This window comes from Coregonus lavaretus (assembly GCF_964263955.1).
Source record: "Coregonus lavaretus genome assembly, chromosome: 2".
NCBI lineage: Eukaryota > Metazoa > Chordata > Actinopteri > Salmoniformes > Salmonidae > Coregonus > Coregonus lavaretus.
Genome location: NC_139989.1, coordinates 48,391,519 through 48,411,673, shown reverse-complemented (window position 1 = coordinate 48,411,673; position 20,155 = coordinate 48,391,519).

Below are 20,155 nucleotides of genomic sequence, written 5' to 3'. Positions count from 1 at the left end.
AAAGTCAAACCGAAAGACTATGCTTCATTACTGCTTACCTTGTTATGACAACTTCTTTGCTCCCCCTCAGACAAAAGCCTTGGGCTAGTATGGTCCTGATGAGATGTACATAGGATCTACATAGTACACTGATAGGGGCTTGACAAACAGAGAATGTCTGAAATAACTACTCTGTCCAAAGAGCGTATATGGGTATTTTACACACTGTCTGTCTGTCCACATTATCGTGTGAATTTCTGCTCAGTCCTGATTGCAATTCTCATATCTCACCACTAAGAGGTGCTAAAGGCTCACAGGGAAAAGGGCTACAGCAACAACATCACCTATTCAACGTTCTTACATTTTAGTCATTTTGCAGACTTACAGTTAGTGAGTGCATACATTTTTCATACTGGCCCCCCGTGGGAATCGAACCTACAACCCTGGCGTTGCAAACGCCATGCTCTACCAACTGAGCTACATCCCTGCCGGCCATTCCCTCCCCTACCCTGGATGACGCTGGGCCAATTGTGCGCCGCTCCATGGGTCTTCTTCTCACCGCATTGACATCTGCATATGGCTCGTAGCCTGTAATGTCTGTGTAGCATTGGAATATTAAGTGAAATTGGGTGGAGATGGAATGAACCTGCCAAAATGCTGGAATTGTACCTTTGCTGTAGGTATTACTGCAGGAGTCATGTAATCAAACCCAAAGCCAGTACAGAGCCTGAGAGGACAGGTTAGTGCTTAATTGCACCGCTGGCTCATCAGGGGGTTAGTGTGAAAATGCTTTGGTTTCTCACAAAGTCACTGAGGGGTCCAGCACGCAACCGCAAACTGTACCCTATGTGTTCAGACTATAGCTGTAAGCTAGCATACATATATAGCTGTAACATCCCCTGTGCAGGCTTACATAAGCTTACTGTACATTGCTTACATAAAATGCCTTATTTCATGTTTTGCACTCATGCTTTTAAAAAGGAGATTTTCACACATTGGACAAACTGACTTTTCAAAGTCACCAGCCGTACACATATATAAACACAGACTCCTTGTGCACCTAGTTTAAGCTAAAACATACTGTTTCGCTGCCCTAGATTGTCATAAACGGTGTAGTTGGCACCCATTCTTCTACCCAGGATGCTGCTGGGTGTAATTGGCTCCCATGGCCAGTCTGTCTGTCTGTCCGTCCGTCTGTCTGCACGAGGGTGCACAGCTGACTGTGACTGATGTACAGTAGAGATGGAGCTGACTGTCTGGATTGATCTGGCTGAGTTCCTCATCACGCCATGATGCTCAGTCACTTGAAAATCCTCCTACAGGTCCCACAGGGAAGGGAAGAGTCATGAAAAAGCCTGCTGCGGCAGGGAGGTGGTGGGGGGTGTTTTTTGAGTAGAATGTCTGTCTACTTGACATTTTGACTTACAGATGCTTTGTCTACTTGACATTTTCTTATTGTTTCTCTTACCAGGCATACATTACATTCAGTGAATGACCTCCAAAACCGACGATAGAGAATAGAGTGGCAGGCTGCATGTGTTTGTGTTCACCATTAAAGATCATTCACATACAGTGAGGGAAAAAAGTATTTTATCCCCTGCTGATTTTGTACGTTTGCCCACTGATAAAGACATGATCAGTCTATAATTTTAATGGTAGGTTTATTTGACCAGTGAGAGACAGAATAACAACAACAAAATTCAGAAAAACGCATGTCAAAAAATTTTATAAATTGATTTGCATTTTAATGAGGGAAATAAGTATTTGACCCCTCTGCAAAACATGACTTAGTACTTGGTGGCAAAACCCTTGTTGGCAATCACAGAGGTCAGACATTTCTTGTAGTTGGCCACCAGGTTTGCACACATCTCAGGAGGGATTTTGTCCCACTCCTCTCTGCAGATCTTCTCCAAGTCATTAAGGTTTCGAGGCTGACGTTTGGCAACTCGAACCTTCAGCTCCCTCCACAGATTTTCTATGGGACTAAGGTCTGGAGACTGGCTAGGCCACTCCAGGACCTTAATGTGCTTCTTCTTGAGCCACTCCTTTGTTGCCTTGGCCATGTGTTTTGGGTCATTGTCATGCTGGAATACCCATCCACGACCCATTTCAATGCCCTGGCTGAGGGAAGGAGGTTCTCACCCAAGATTTGACGGTACAAGGCCCCGTCTATCGTCCCTTTGATGCAGTGAAGTTGTCCTGTCCCCTTAGCAGAAAAACACCCCCAAAGCATAATGTTTCCACCTCCATGTTTGACGGTGGGGATGGTGTTCTTGGGGTCATAGGCATCATTCCTCCTCCTCCAAACACGGCGAGTTGAGTTGATGCCAAAGAGCTCGATTTTGGTCTCATCTGACCACAACACTTTCACCCAGTTCTCCTCTGAATCATTCAGATGTTCATTGGCAAACTTCAGATGGCCCTGTATATGTGCTTTCTTGTGCAGGGGGACCTTGCGGGCACTACAGGATTTCAGTCCTTCACGGCGTAGTGTGTAACCAATAGTTCTGGGCTGATTCCTCACCGTTCTCATGATCATTGCAACTCCACGAGGTGAGATCTTGCATGGAGCCCCAGGCCGAGGGAGATTGACAGTTTTTGTGTTTCTTCTATTTGCGAATAATCGCACCAACTGTTGTCACCTTCTCACCAAGCTGCTTGGCGATGGTCTTGTAGCCCATTCCAGCCTTGTGTAGGTCTACAATCTTCTCCCTGACATCCTTGGAGAGCTCTTTGGTCTTGGCCATGGTGGAGAGTTTGGAATCTGATTGATTGATTGCTTCTGTGGACAGGTGTCTTTTATACAGGTAACAAGCTGAGATTAGGAGCACTCCCTTTAATGTGTGCTCCTAATCTCAGCTCATTATCTGTATAAAAGACACCTGGGAGCCAGAAATCTTTCTGATTGAGAGGGGGTCAAATACTTATTTCCCTCATTAAAATGCAAATCAATTTATAACATTTTTGACATGCGTTTTTCTGGATTTTGTTGTTGTTATTCTGTCTCTCACTGTTCAAATAAACCTACAATTAAAATTATAGACTGATCATTTCTTTGTCTGTGGGCAAACGTACAAAATCAGCAGGGGATCAAATACTTTTTTCCCTCACTGTATGAGAGTGATTGACGGTGCCCTGTGGCGCTGCTGTTGAGGCGGTCAGTTCTCTGTGGGTCGTGGGTACAGAGGTCTGATTGATGTCATAGCCCCGGGCGGCACTGCCAAAGCTCCCCTCCTCTCCTCTGACTGGCTTGGGCTCTGCACACCGCACTGCTATGCTTCTGCCTATAAAATCTCTCACTGTGCTAATAATGCATATCATCTATACCAGAGAGAGAGATGGAGGGAGGGAGGGAGGGAGCGAGAGAGAGAAAGAGAGAGCGGTAAAGGGCTAGAGAGAGAGGCATGGAGGGAGAGAGAGAATCATGTAAACTGCACATTAGCAGCCTAATAAATGAGAGCTCCATTGTCTTATAACTCAATCAGACCAGCAGCGCCAGTGTCCTCTTACTAACTCGTTAGCATTTCTCTTTGAAATATTACCCTGGAATTAATCTCTCACTTTGAATTAGTCTCAGCTAATTTAGCTTGTATTAGATACAACCTTCACACTGTAATGTACTATCCTAATTTCAAGCTTCTAATACACATTATTTTCACAGGTTCTGCACATAAACTAGTAAAGTAGCATGACACGATGACAGCGTTTGGGCCTTGAAGCAGTAGGGCACATCTCTAGCTGAACGCTAATATTTCCTACTGTCCAATAGGACTGGTATGAGAGTGAATTGTTCTTGACATTGTCATTATTGAATTGGTGTAACACCGTATAAGAACACAGATATATACATAAATCATTGCAATGATCGATGTAGCCACCGCTAGCTACAGCCTTTTTTCAACACATGGCACTATACTCTTCACTTTACAGTTATAGGAAAGCAGTGATATTCTATTACGCCGTACTCCATGGTTTGACAGTTCCCACTAACAGGCGATCCTTTACCGAGTCAACGACTTCACAGACATTAACGATTTCTCTAAAGTAAATTAAGATGCCAATTTTATCTTGCATTTGACAGACTAAATTGGAGACAATGACGCCAATCAGTCATTCTTACAGTAAGTTAGTCTGGCACATTCTGAATCATCCATTTCCCCTAATTTGTGCTCTCACTTTCTCTCATATTTTAAGTCTGTTTCTGATGCCCTATAGACCAATAGCCCTTTTAAAGACGTGGAACAACTGTACTGGAATCTAAGGTTCTGTATTAAGTAATAAATCAAGTATTCAAATAGAAACACTACAGAGGTCTTTCTCTACAGGTGGAACAGGTAGCGACAAGGACTTAAAAAAACAAACATAACCATAACATTTTCCTCATCAACTCAACAGAGGCTGACAGGCATCAGTCTCGGTTCTCATCTCGAGAGCTTGGGACTATTTGGGTTCTATCTGCATTTTTGTCAAAAATATGTTATTGACATAGCCTTGTCCTTTTCAATGTTCTCTACGTATATAGTACTCTAAATACCCCCAATTTATGTTGTTAAGTTCAAAAGAATACAAGATGAAAATTGCTGACACCATTCAAACCAATGAGGGTTTGGAAGTTTAAAGCGAATTATCTCAGAATCATATTTTTGCAGATAGAACCTTATAGTCCCAAGCTCTCGATGTGCTCATTTGATAGGACATCTATCCACAAACATCTAATATTGCACATTGGATATGATAAACCATGCATTGTTTCTCTCCAAAATAACATTTGTCGATTCTATATGGCATCACTGCAGAACATCTCTGTATGATGGCCCCATCTCCCCCGCTCCCTCTCTCTCTCATCCCTCTCTGTTCGCTCCCTCTCTCCCACACACAGCCTCAATCAGCGGACTAAGCCACTCTCTGTCCATCTCCTCCTGGGTCTAGCCTGTTATGACAGTAAGTGTCCACCTCTGTCTCCGGAGCATGTAGTGGCCTGCCACTCTCCCCAGGCACAGTGACCTTAGACTGGGGATGCTCTTTCACCATGACATGGGACACAACCACTGAACTATGAGACATGGCTACAGCCTCCCACCCACGCAGCCACCTGTAGGATGATGCTGTTAGAGTGTGGAATGCTTTTTCTCTATCTCTATCTGGACTTTCTCTCCCTCCGTTGCTTTTTTCATCATAGCATTGCTACCCTCTTTTTCTTGCTTTCGGTTTCACCCAAGAATAGCTAGCTACCCTCTCTCTCTCTCTCTCTCTCTCTCTCTCTCTCTCTCTCTCTCTCTCTCTCTCTCTCTCTCTCTCTCTCTCTCTCTCTCTCTCTCTCTCTCTCTCTCTCTCTCTCTCTCTCTCTCTCTCTCTCTCTCTCTCTCTCTCTCTCTCTCTCTCTCTCTCTCTCCTGCTGAATCAATAATACATTATCTAAAAGGCTTTGCTATGACAGGCTCTTTACTCCTGCTCTCTGATGGTTGCAAGGGAGAATTGTGATAATGCACCAAGTCCAAATTCTGCAACTCGGCAACAGGGAAACAATTGAAGTAAAACATTTGGGGGTCACACATAGGGCTTTGGGGATATGAAAACAGTTGGTGCTATTCTGTGTACAGACATATCACTGTTTGCTATTTACAGCTGCATGTGTCATGGCAAAAGCTTCAAACGTCAAAGTTGTACTTGTCGCACTACGAAACAATACAATAAACACACACACACGCACACACACACACCCAACACAAACACACACGCTTCGCAGACAGCTCCATCTGAGTCTCCACAGGGGTCTATTGTTCTCAGTCGCCCACTGTGAGCACACTCTTCACAGAGAGCTAGGCTGCATGTTCCAACGTCACCCTGCTCTGTGTACTGCTACCCTGATGGGATGGCGAAACAGGGGCTGTTAACAAGGCTTGTGTACTGCTACACTGATGGGATGGCGAAACAGGGGCTGTTAACAAGGCTTGTGTACTGAGACTAAGATGTCAGGGGTGGTGTCTGTCTCCAACTCAGAGCTACTCTAGCTGCTGACTTGCTTTGAGGGTGCAGGAAGGTCTCCTAGAGAGATATATGTGGAGTTTCGGTAACAAGGTTGTGGTCTTGAGAAAGTCCCCTCATACAAAGGATTGAGTCAGTGAAAATCAAACATTAATAATACACTCCATGATATCAATGTATCATGGAGTACCATGTTAACCCCACACATTCACAAACACATAAAATCATCACAAAGACACATGCTGGTAGCCAAGAGGGTGAGGGTACTGGCGCTGAGTGGATTGCCTCTAAATAGCTTCCCCATAATAGAGGCTTTGGGTCCCACATCATGAGAAGGGCACAGGCTCATTTTCCTGGAGATAGTGCTGACACACCAAGTCATCTAGGGCACAGAACCTGCTGAGCTACAGTACCAGAGAGGAGGAAAGGAGACTCATAATCAACCACCACCCAGACCCAGGCCTATGCCCTCGCTGACTCCAACAGATCCACTAACACTTTGGTCACATGCCGTGTTTTTTGTAAATTGCAATTGCAGCCAATACAGCACACAGGAGCAAGAGATTAATGCTCTTCCCGTCTCTCTCTCTCTCTCTCTCTCTCTCTCTCTCTCTCTCTCTCTCTCTCTCTCTCTCTCTCTCTCTCTCTCTCTCTCTCTCTCTCTCTCTCTCTCTCTCTCTCTCTCTCTCTCTCTCTCTCTCTCTCTCTGTCTCTAAATCTCACTAAATCTCTTCCAAGCAGGGCACCTAAAATAATGTAACATCTGTCAAAATGTCAAGACTCACCATTTGGAATAATAACTTTGTCCGTCTGCAGAAATGATTGACGTCTCTCTATCAGTGGCTGACAGTGGTATCATGTATAAAACCTCTCTGTGAATGGCCATGAGTTTCTAAAGACCAACAGCAGACAGTGGCCTGCTAAGTGCTACTCCGTCCAGTGAGGGGCGCTATATAGGCAGGCAGTGGCGTAGTCAACCCCTTAGGGTCCAGGGCTGCCCCTCCCCTGCTAATCACATTAGTGTGATTAGGTAAGCCCCCTCTTTTAGCCTCTCTCTTCTTTTTTGTTTATTAAAACCCAGCAGTTCCCCTTCCACCGACCGGGGGAGTTCTGTGGAGAGCCCACTCACAAATCAATACAAACATCATATATGTGTGGAAGCAGACAGAAGAGGAAAAGGCCTAGCTCCCTGAAACTTTGAAATGACTCACATGCCAATAGAATGTTTCAGAGCCTGATAATGTTGTAGACTCTTAAGTGAGACAGGGGAGGGAATTCAGCCACTGTTTTACAGCAAGCCAGGGCGAGATGTTACATAACGTTATGGTAATTCTGAGCTCCTACTGAGATATACTCAGCTAGTGTTAGCCTTTATGGCAGAACAATGTGTTTAATTAGAAATGCACTAATTACCTGCATAGCTAATGAGCCTTCAAACCAAACATAAATGACTTGAAAAAATGGACCAAGTTGAGATTAAGCTCACACCTCATATCTTTACAAATGGCACAAAAGTAGCAAAATAGAAAAATGGACATCTAAGGCCCAGCATAAATCCTTAAGGAGCAGACATTTGATACAGTAAGCCTGGCCTAAGCAGAAATCATGTAGCTCCTCAAAACATTATTGCAGAAAACTTTGTCAAAACCCTCCTGTTGTGGGGAGGTTGGTGAAGGGCACCAGGTGGAGAGGCTAGCCCCACTACCCAGCATCCTCTGCTCTCACACAGCTGCATAGGAGGAGCCCTTACAGGAACCAATTAAGAGACAGGGCCCTCCACTGTCTCAGAGCGCACTGAGCATTCACAGCTCATCTAAAACACCTGATGAGAGAGAGAAAGGCAAACCCCCTACCATCAGCATAATCCCTCCATCAGGGAGGAATAACACATCCCATCTTTCTGTTTTAGCAACCAAGAGCCTGCTCTGGGAACAGCTGCCAGTTAAAACTGATTACATTCATTCCGTAACTTTACAGAGGAGCATTTCCATAGAAAAGGACCCATGAGCACCAACATGTAAAGTTCATAGGAGCATATCAAATTGGGTGTCAAATGAAAGCTAAGAGTCTATATTTTGGGGGAATGATACATTTTTCAACCATTTTCCATCAAAAAATAAGTAAAGGCTTTGATTTCTGGATAAACAGATGGTAAAGGTGTCTTAGACATCTACCAGAAAAAGTCTTAAAACATATCAGAAATACATCAAAACACAATAATGTTGATGTAAAGACCCCTGCCAACTAATATTAATGCTTATATTTAGTTTTGCATAAATTCTTTACCTTCTGTAAGTTGGTTAAAATGTTGGTTATTTTTTGGTTTTTAAATAACTAATTGACCGATGTCAGTTCAATTATTTTAATTCCATTTAATTTGTTATTTTTTTCCTGTGAACTCAATGCTCAGTTTCTGTAGAGATAAATCAGATCAAGCCCTGTGCAATGTAGTAGGGAGTTGTAGTTTACAACAGGCCAATGTTCTACATAGATTAGCGCAAATAACGTGGTAATTAGCTACAATGACCATAATCCATTGCGCGCCCGTTTACTAGTCCGGTCTGTGCAGACATGGAAACCTCATTGATGGAGACGGAAAGAAGGCAGAACGCGCGAGAGGGATAGAGAGCAGTAGCTTCGGGAGGGATCGCAACCTGAAAATACATGATCTAAGTGATTGATAGTCATAAGAGTACGCCTTGTTTACTTTGAAGAACTACTAAAACAGTGATTTTGTCAGACAGCATAGGCAGCAGCTCTATAGAGATGAGATGATGACTTGGAATGAAATAACAAAGTTATAAAATAAAACAAATATTTTATTTAAATAATGTGAATAAATTATGCTTAATTAGTGATAAGCAGTAATGGACAGTTACAACCATCATGGGACTTTTATTAATTGTTTAATTCTGTGTTGTTACAGCATCCATAATTATGCATTTCTGTGTAGTACAGATCAGGGACCCATGATTTAATTCCATTACCAGGTGTAAATCCACTTCACTTACTGTAGTTCAATAACCCAGAGAGATTTTTTCAAACTCACCTCACTCACTCGCCATGTCATAGCTGACACCCCATTCTTTCTGCAGACATCTTTGAATCTTAATTCGGAGCAGTTATTTAAGAGTTGTATGGAAAACGTGGTCGTATAAAAACCTGAAGGAGATTTTACTGTAATTCCGTTACCAAAGTATGCATCTGCACAGTTCTTCCACTAAATTAGTATTTGTTTTAATTCAGTGGAAATTGTTCAATGTAGTACTTGTGCATAGAGTTGTATGGTTTGTTAAAACTTTGAAATCAATGGTTTTTGTTTGGCATACTTTTTAAAAGTGAAAAAAATACAAGAGTCAAAGCGTAATTCCGTTACCGTGGAATTGCCCTGAGGGAAGTCAATATTTTTGTATGAACAATACCACTGTGGTTTAACTAAGACATGAATATTGGAAGAAAATAAGCATTAAGTTGCCTTTGTTTCTTAATGGTTACTGTTACATTGTAGATCGACATTTTCAAGGGAAATTATTTTGAGTGTCAATAGGGAATATGTGCACAACTGGACTTTAATTAAATGATTCTTACCAAGAGCAAAGACAATGGCTACTGCATGTATTAATATTTATAGGTAGGTATTTTGAGTGCATCTGGGTATGACTAAGGGATGATTGAAAATGGAAGGATGTGTGAATGATTGAAAAACATGTATATTTCATCATCATCACTGTAGGAGAATAAATAATGTTTTGTTTTGGAGAGCCTCGTATCAGAGCACAAAGCCTATTTAGCAGTCTTATGACTTGGGGGTAGAAGCTGTTCAGGGTCCTGTTATTTCCAGACAGTCTATGACTTGGGTGGTTGGAGACTTTGACAATTTTTAGGACCTTCCTCTGACCGCCTGGTATAGAGGTCCTGGATGGCACGGAGCTCAGACCCAGTTATGTACTGGGACATATACACTACCCTCTGTAGTGCCTTGCGGTCAGATGCCAAGCAGTTGCCATACCAAGTGGTGATGCAGCCAGTCAAGATGCTCTCAATCATGCAGCTGTAGCTTTTTGAGGATCTGAGGACCCATGCCAAATCTTTTCATCCTCCTGAGGGGGAAGAGGCATTATTGTGCCCTCTTCACGACTGTGTTGGTGTGTTTGGACCATGATAGATCCTTAGTGATGTGGACACCGAGGAACTTGAAGCTCTCGATCCGCTCCAATACAGCCCTGTTGATGTGAATGGGGGCATGCTTGGCCCTCCGTTTCCTGTAGTCCACGATTAGCTCCTTTGTCTTGCTGACATTGAGGGAGAGGTTATTGTCCTGGCACCACACTGCCAGGTCTCTGACCTAATCCCTATAGATTGTCTCATCGTCATCGGTGATCAGGCCAACCCCCGTTGTGTCGTCAGCAGACTTAATGATGGCATTGGAGTCGTGCGCGGCCATGCAGTTGTGGGTGAACAGGGAGTACAGGAGGGGGGACTAAGCACGCAACCCTCGGGGCCCCCGTGTTGAGAGTCAGTGTGGCGGATGTGTTGTTGCCTACCCTCACCACCTGGGGGCAGCTCGTCAGGAAGTCCAGAATCCAGTTTTAGAGAGAGGTGTTCAGTCCGAGGGTCCTTAGCTTAGTGATGAGCTTCGAGGGCACTACGGTGTTGAATGCTGAGCTGTAGTCAATGAACAGATTTCTCACGTAGGGGTTCCTTTCATCCAAGTAGAAAGGGCATTGTGGAGTGCAATAGAGATTGCGTCATCTGTGGATATGTTGGGGTGGTATGCAAATTGGAGTGGGTCCAGGGTGTCTGGGATGATGGTTTTGATGTGAGCCATGACCAGTCTTTCAAAGCATTTCATGGCTACAGATGTGAGAGCTACGGGGCGATAGTCATGTAGACAGGTTACCTTGGCGTTCTTGGCCACAGGGACTATGGTGGTCTGCTTGAAACATGTAGTTATTACAGACTGGGAGAGGTTGAAAATGTCAGGGAAGACACTTGCCAGCTGGCCAGTGCATGCTCTGACTATGCATCCTGGTAATCCGTCTGGCCCTGCAGCCATGTGAATGTTAACCTGTTTAAAGGTCTTACTCACATCGGCTACGGAGAGCGTGATCACACAGTCGTCCGGAACAGCTGTGCTCTCACGCATTGTTCAGTGTTGCTATCCTCGAAGCAAGCATAAAAGGCATTAAGCTCATCTGGTAGGCTCGCGTCACTGGGCAGATCGCAGCTGAGTTTCCCTTTGTAATCCATGATAGTTTGCAAGCCCTGCCACATCCAACGAGCATTAGAGCCAGTGTAGTAGGATTCGATGTTAGTCCTATATTGACGCTTTGCCTGTTTTTATGGTTCGTCAGAGGGCGTAGCAGGATTTCTTATAAGCATCCGGATTAGTGTCCCACTCCTTGAAAGTGGCAGCTCTAGCCTTTAGCTCAGTGTGATGTTGCCGTAATCCATGGTCTCTGTTTGGGATATGTACTTACGGTCACTGTGGGGACGACGTCGTCGATGCACTTATTAATGAAGCTGGTCACTGATGTGGTAAACTCCTCAATGCTATCGGATGAGTCCCAGAACATATTCCAGTCTGTGCTAGCGAAACAGTCCTATAGCTTAGCATCCGCTTCATCGGACCACTTCCGTATTGAGCACGTCACTGGTATTTCCTGTTTGAGTTTTTGCTTGTAAGCAAGAATCGTGAGGATAGAGTTATGGTCAGATTAGCCAAATGGAGGGGGAGGGAGAGCTTTGTTATACGTCTCTGTGTGTGGAGTAAAGGTGATCTAGAGTTTTTTCGCCTCTAGTTGCACAGGTGATATGCTGGTAGAATATAGGGAAGACAGATTTCAGTTTTCCTGCGTTAAAATCACTGGCCACTAGGAGCGCTGCCTTTGGATGAGCATTTTCTTGTTTGCTTATGGCCCTATACAGCTCGTTGAGTGCAGTCTTAGTGGCAGCATCGGTTTGTGGTGGTAAATAGACGGCTACAAAAAATATAGATGAAAACTCTCTTGATCAATAGTATGGTCTACAGCTTATCATGAGGTATTCTAACTCAGGCGATCGGAACCTCGAGCTGTTGTTAACAAACACACACACCACCCCCCTTGAGTTGTGTTGTGAGAGCTGCCGTTCTGCCTTGTCGATGCATAGAAAAACCAGCTAGAATGTTATCCATGTCGTTGTTCAGCCAAGTTTCAGAGAAACATACACTACCGGTCAACATTTTTGAACACCTACTCATTCAAGGGTTTTTCTTTATTTTTACTATTTTCTACATTGTAGAATAATAGTGAAGTCATCAAAACTATGAAGGAACACATATGGAATCATGTAGTAACCAAAAAAGTGTTAAAAATATTCAAATATATTTTGTATTTGAGATTATTCAAATAGCCACCCTTTGCCTTGATGACAGCTTTGCACACTTTTGGCATTCTCTCAACCAGCTTCAGCTGGAATTCTTTTCCAACAGTTTTGCTGAGCACTTGTTGGCTGCTTTTCCTTCACTCTGCAATCCGACTCATCCCAAACCATCTCAATTTTGTTGGGGTAAGGGGAATGTGGAGGCCAGGTCATCTGATGCAGCACTCCATCACTCTCCTTCTTGGTAAAATAGCCCTTACACAGCCTGGAGGTGTGTTGGGTCATTGGCCTGTTGAAAAACAAATGATAGTCCCACAAAGCCCAAACCAGATGGGATGGCATGCCTTGAATTCTAAATAAATCACAGACAGTGTCACCAGCAAAGCACCCCAACACCATAACACCTCCTCCATGCTTTACGGTGGGAAATACACATGCGGAGATCATCCATTCACCCACACCGCATCTCACAAAGACATGGCGGTTGGAACCAAAAATCTCAAATTTGGACTCCAGACCAAAGGACACATTTTCACCGGTCTAATGTCTATTGCTGGTGTTTCTTGGCCCAAACAAGTCTCTTCTTCTTATTGGTGACCTTTAGTAGTGGTTTCTTTACAGCAATTCGACCATGAAGGCCTGATTCACACAGTCTCCTCTGAACAGTTGATATTGAGATGTGTCTGTTACTTGAACTCTGTGAAGCATTTATTTGGGCTGCAATTTCTGAGGCTGGTAACTCTAATGAACTTATCCTCTGCAGCAAAGGTAACTCTGGGTCTTCCATTCCTGTCACGGTCCTCATGAGAGCCAGTTTCATCATAGCACTTGATGGTTTTTGTGACTGCACTTCAAGAAACGTTCAAAGTTCTTGAAATGTTCCATATTGACTGACATTCATGTCTTAAAGTAATGATGGACTGTCGTTTCTCTTTGTTTATTTGAGCTGTTCTTGCCATAATATGGACTTGGTCTTTTACCAAATAGGGCTATCTTCTGTATACCCCCCACTACCTTGTCACAACACAACTGATTGGCTCAAACGCATTAAAAAGGAAAGAAATTCCACAAATTAACTTTAAAGAAGGCACACCTGTTAATTGAAATGCATTCCCGGTGACTACCTCATGAAGGTGGTTGAGAGAATGCCAAGAGTGTGCAAAGCTGTCATCAAAGCAAAGGGTGGCTATTTGAAGAATCTCAAATATAAAATATATTTGGATTTTTTTAACACTTTTTTGGTTGCTACATGATTCCATATGTGTTATTTCATAGTTTTGATGTCTTCACTATTATTCTACAATGTAGAAAATAGTTTAAAAATAAATAAAACCCCTTGAATGAGTAGGTGTTTTGACCGGTAGTGTAGGATATTACAGTTATTCAGGTCCCGTCGATTGGACAGTCTCGAATGGCGCTTGTCCAGTTTGTTCTCCAGTGATTGGACATTCGCCAATAGAACATGGTAGAGGCGGTTTGTTTACTCAATATCGTCGTTTCATCAGGGTGCCCGCACGTCGGCCTCTATGTCGCCGTCGCTTTGTCTTCCGAGTGTCAGGGATTAGGGCCTGGTCTGGGGTGAGCAGTATGTCCTGCGCCACCGACTCATTGAAGTAGAAATCTTCATCCAAATCGAGGTTAGTGATGACCAGAAGCTCTTTTCAGTCAGAGGAAACACCCTGCATACTCAGAGCATGGCGGACACATTATGTGCAAAAAAAAGTTAAGATCAGCGCTATACATTCCAGGATTAGAGGAGAAAAACTGATGCTTTTACACTGCCAGGTTTCTCCGTTCGCTTTGTGAGATCTGTTCATTCAGGAGACTGATTTGAGTGTCAAGTGGTAATGAATGGTCTTAAGCTCTGCTGTGGAGGGGGAAACGGGATAAGGAGGAAGATTAGGGAGAGAAGGATGAGGCAGAACCAGAGGAAGAGTGGAAAGTGTGGTGTCCAGAAGCATTTAGAAACTAGGACGGACAAGTGCCTGATTCGTGATGCAGGTGCGCTTTCATCGAGGAATCACGTAAATTGCTCTGTCGAGGGAACATTTGCCAACATTTGCCAACCATCAGAGAACCATTAGAGAACCACTATAACTCCCATGAGTCCTCGTTTCTACCCTTCATTCACTCTGTTGACGCACGCGGCAGAACAGGAGTCAGTTGAGACACAGTCATCATCGATTAGCGACAAGTATGTTTGCTTTACATTCAATTACACTCATCACAGCTCTTCTTGATGCAGTGGCGGTGGATTCTTCTCAGATGCTGAAATCTGCTCATCTCACTTTCCCACTTTTTCAACTTGAGGAAGCCCCTGTCCTTCCTCCTCCACCTCTCTCTCTCCTCTCCACTCACACTGCAGTCATCCAGGAGAGAGAGAGGGAGGAGGAGGTAGAAAACACTCACTGAAGAGTGGAAAGTGTGGAGTGGTCCAGAAGCATTTAGAAACTAGGATGGTACATTGGTAATGTGGTACAGGACCCTTATGGACAGTGTCTGAGTGGACTGTCTGTCTGCTGTCTCTGATTCTCATCCAATCACTTTAAATTAAAGCATAAGTCACCAGTACTGGTTGGAGCAACCTTGCAGATTGGCAAGGTCTTATTCAATAGACTTTACCCATCATGGAATAAAATTCCACTTAACATTATTGGCCAAAGCCATATTTAAAAAAAAGTTAATGCTAGACTCCCGCTCATAAAAAAATGATTATCCAAGCAGACTAATAACTCTTAAGCCAAAATAGCGAAGCAAACAATTAAGCACATTGGGAGGACATTGGGCAATGGGGATCTATAAGTACCTAGCAGCTGCGACAGTCCTGTTAAAACCTTATGTAACAGAACAGGAATTCAAATAATTTCCATCAGTCTCCCGCTGCTGGAATGTTCGCACAGCGCTCTGTCCTCAGTGTCAAGAGCACCCCATCCCTCTCAGACTATGTCCATTAACATGACCTTGGTGCTTTGTGCTATGATCCCTCACAGGAAATATGCTCATAATGAGTTTTGTATTCAAAAAAAGGTATGCTAGGAATTTTTACCAGAATGTACTGACAGAGTAACCATAGTAACTGTTTGGGTACTGAGTGTGCCATGGTATGCCACAACTTTTGAGGCCACACCATTGTCTCTCACACTGTAGCAGGCTGAATATTGTAGCAGGATGAAAATATGAATTCATTTGATTCAGCACCTTTCATTGAACCAAATAGTGAAAATAAGTTTGTGAGTGAGAGTGTAGGAACGAGAGAGAGGGATAGCTAGGAAAAAAATTGAGTAGGAGGGAAAGAGACAGAGAGCGTGACAGAGACATGGAGTGAGAGAAAACAGGGAGAGATGACACCAATTCCCCGATGACAATAAAAGCTCAGTGTTTACAGCTGACGGGAGAGGACGTGTTTTTCTCTGGCTGGAGGTAAGTAGGTAAGTAGGGGTAAGCTACATGTAGTGTTGAGTAAAGCTTAACCATGTATTAGATCGTAGGTAGGTAGTAGTTAGCTGTAGGTAGTTAGCTGTAGTTAGGTATTGTATTTATTGTAGGTTAGTATTATTGTTGTTATTGTAGCTTTCCGTGGGTAATTTGTGGGTTAGTTTCGAGGCATGAGGCTAGCTAGCTAGCGGGTAGCTATTGGTAACGATTAGCAACGCTGGAGAGCTGGTTCCAACGGTAATGTACTCCTACCCAACGTTTAACTTTTGCTTAACCATGTATTAGATCGTAGGTAGGTAGCTAGCTGTAGTTAGGTATTGAATTTATTGTAGGTTAGTATTGTGGTTGTAGTAGCTTTCCATAGGTAATTGTGGACTAGTATCGAGGCACGAGGCTAGCTAGCTAGCGGGTAGCTATTGGTAACGATTAGCAACGCTGGAGAGCTGGTTCCAACGTTTAATTATTATTATTATTATTATTATTATTTTTTTTTGCTGCGTTGTGAAGGGAACTCGACACGGACTTGAATTGTCTGTTTGGTGTGCTGACACACTCTTGGCAGTTTGTTGTGGCCAGGTGTTGATGCTAAGTTGTGTGTTAATGGATGCTAGCTTGCAGGTTGGCTACGGCGTCATAGCTAGGCTTCGTGGGTTGTTGTGGGTAGTTACTGTGTCTTGGCAGTGTCCTCGGCCGTGCCAGCTGTAGCACGAAGCTAGCTAGCTAGCCGTTCTTCAAACAGAGTCGACACAGTGGCCATTGCTAGCTACCCAACATGACCATTTGGCTGTACTGTAGTAGCTAACCACAATTTACTTGTCCTAGCTAGCCAACGTCTAATCATTGCTGCGTCATATAAGGAACTTGACACAGACACGAATGATCTGTTTAGTGTGATATCACAATATTGGTGGTTTGTTGTGACCAAGTGTTGGCGCTAAACGGTGTGTTATTGTTATTGGATGCTAGTCTGCTAGTTGGCTATGGAGTCATAGTAGGCTAGCTGAACAAAGTGGGTTGAGTCTACTCCTTTAAACATTGAACCGCTGTGGTTCACAACAATTCTGATTTCCAAAGGCGGAAGTTGGGAGAGTTTTTGTTCGGGTGGTTCAGTGAAACAATTTTAGTTTCCGAGCTAGAAGATTTGGTGAGGGAGGCCCTGCTCTCTCCACTCCCAGATGCTTAGCCCATTTCATTCCGATCTCCTCTGCATTTTTGTAGCCATTTGCTACAGCCTGTCAACTATGCCTCTGCCTATCCCTGTTCTCTCCTCTCTGCACAGGCTACACAAACGCACCACACCGCGTGGCTGCTGCCTCTCCAATTTGGTGGTCCCTGCACGCACCACCCACGTGGAGTTCCAGGTCGCAGGCAGCCTCTGGAACTGCCGTTCTGCTGCCAACAAAGCTGACTTCATCCCAGCCTATGCCAACCTCCAGTCCCTCGACTTCCTGGCGCTGACGGAAACATGGATCACCACTGAAAACACCGCTACTCCTACTGCTCTCTCCTCGTCTGACCATGTGTTCTCGCATACCCCGAGAGCATCTGGTCAGAGGGGTGGTGGTACAGGAATCCTCATCTCTCCCAAGTGGACATTCTCAATTTTTCCCCTAACCCATCTGTCTATCTCCTCATTTGAATTCCATGCTGTCACAGTCACTAGCCCATTTAAGCTTAATATCCTTGTCATCTATCGCCCTCCAGGTTCCCTTGGAGAGTTCATCAATGAGCTTGACGCCTTGATAAGTTCCTTCCCTGAGGATGGCTCACCCCTCACAGTTTTGGGGGATTTCAACCTCCCTATGTCCACATTTGACTCATTTCTCTCTGCCTCCTTCTTTCCACTCCTCTCCTCTTTTGACCTCACCCTCTCACCGTCCCCCCCTACTCACAAGGCAGGCAATACGCTTGACCTCATCTTCACTAGATGCTGCTCCTCTACTAATCTCACTGCAACTCCCCTCCAAGTCTCCGACCACTACTTTGTTTCCTTTTCTCTCTCACTCTCCTCCCACACTACTCACTCTGCCCCTACACAGATGGTAATGCGCCGCCGCAACCTTCGCTCTCTCTCTCCCACTACTCTCTCCTCTTCCATCCTATCATCTCTTCCCTCTGCTCAATCCTTCTCCCTCCAATCTCCTGATTCTGCCTCCTCAACCCTCCTCTCCTCCCTTTCTGCATCCTTTGACTCTCTGTGTCCCCTATCCTCACGGCCGGCTCGGTCCTCCCCTCCAGCTCCGTGGCTTGATGACTCATTGCGAGCTCACAGAACAGAGCTCCGGGCAGCGGAGCGGAAATGGAAGAAAACTAAATTCCCTGCCGACCTGGCATCTTTTCACTCCCTCCTCTCTACATTTTCTTCATCTGTTTCTGCTGCTAAGGCCACCTTCTACCACTCTAAATTCCAAGCATCTGCCTCTAACCCTAGGAAGCTCTTTGCCACATTTTCCTCCCTCCTGAATCCTCCCCCCCCCCTCCCCCCCTCCTCTCTCTCTGTGGATGACTTCGTCAACCACTTTGAAAAGAAGGTTGACGACATCCGATCCTTGTTTGTTAAGCCTAATGACACTGCTGGTCCTGCTCACACTGCCCTACCCTATGCTTTGACTTCTTTCTCCCCTCTCTCTCCAGATAAGATCCTGCGACTTGTGACTGCAGGCCGCCCAACAACCTGCCCGCTTGACCCCATCCCCTCCTCCCTTCTCCAGACCATCTCCGGTGACCTTCTCCCCTACCTCACCTCGCTGATCAACTCATCCTTGACCGCTGGCCATGTCCCTTCCGTCTTCAAGAGAGCGAGAGTTACTCCCCTTCTCAAAAAACCAACACTCGACCCCACTGATGTCAACAACTACAGACCAGTATCCCTTCTTTCTTTTCTTTCCAAAACTATTGAGCGTGCCGTCTTTAGCCAACTCTCTTGCTATCTCTCTCAGAATGACCTTCTTGATCCAAACCAATCAGGTTTCAGGACTGGTCATTCAACTGAGACTGCTCTTCTCTGTGTCACAGAGACTCTCCGCACTGCTAAAGCTAACTCTCTCTCCTCTGCTCTTGTCCTTCTAGATCTGTCTGCTGCCTTTGATACTGTGAACCATCAGATCCTCCTCTCCACCCTCTCCGAAATGGGCATCTCCGGCGCGGCTCACTCCTGGATTGCGTCCTACCTGACCGGTCGCTCCTACCAAGTGGCGTGGCGGGAAGCTGTCTCCGCACCACGTGCTCTCACCACTGGTGTCCCCCAGGGATCGGTTTTGGGCCCTCTCCTTTTCTCCCTATACACCAAGTCACTTGGCTCTGTCATATCCTCACATGGCCTTTCCTATCATTGCTACGCTGACGATACACAACTAATCTTCTCCTTTCCCCCTTCTGATCACCAGGTGGCGAATCGCATCTCTGCATGTCTGGCAGACATATCAGTATGGATGACGGATCACCACCTCAAGCTGAACCCTGGCAAGACGGAGCTGCTCTTCCTCCCCGGGAAGGACTGCCCGTTCCATGATCTCGCCATCACGGTAGACAACTCCGCTGTGTCCTCCTCCCAGAGTGCGAAGAGCCTAGGCGTGACCCTGGACAACACCCTGTCGTTCTCCGCCAACATCAAGGCGGTGACCCGCTCCTGCAGGTTCATGCTCTACAACATTCGGAGAGTGCGACCCTGCCTTACACAGGAAGCGGCGCAGGTCCTGGTCCAGGCACTTGTCATCTCCCGTCTGGACTACTGCAACTCGCTGTTGGCTGGGCTCCCTGCCTGTGCCATTAAACCCCTACAACTCATCCAGAATGCCGCAGCCCGTCTGGTGTTCAACCTTCCCAAGTTCTCTCACGTCACCCCCCTCCTCCGCACACTCCACTGGCTTCCAATTGAAGCTCGCATCCGCTACAAGACCATGGTGCTTGCCTTTGGAGCAGTGAGGGGAACGGCACCCCTGTACCTTCAGGCTCTGATCAGTCCCTACACCCAAACGAGGACATTGCGTTCATCCACCTCTGGCCTGCTGGCTCCCCTTCCTCTGCGGAAGCACAGCTCCCCCTCAGCCCAGTCAAAACTGTTCGCTGCTCTGGCACCCCAATGGTGGAACAAGCTCCCTCACGACGCCAGGACAGCGGAGTCACTCACCACCTTCCGGAGACATTTGAAACCCCACCTCTTTAAGGAATACCTGGGATAGGCTAAAGTATTCCTTCTAACCCCCCCCCCCATTTCTAACACACCGGACCATTTTTTCCCTTGAGGCCCCCATTATTAGCAAGACCATGATCATTTTGCACAAAAAAATATAAAAGTTAGACAGGCCCACAAGGCTAAAAATGGACCAGCCCATCTGGTATTTGCCCGAAATACCAGATGGCCAGTCCGCGTCTGCACATGGCCGTGAGAGGA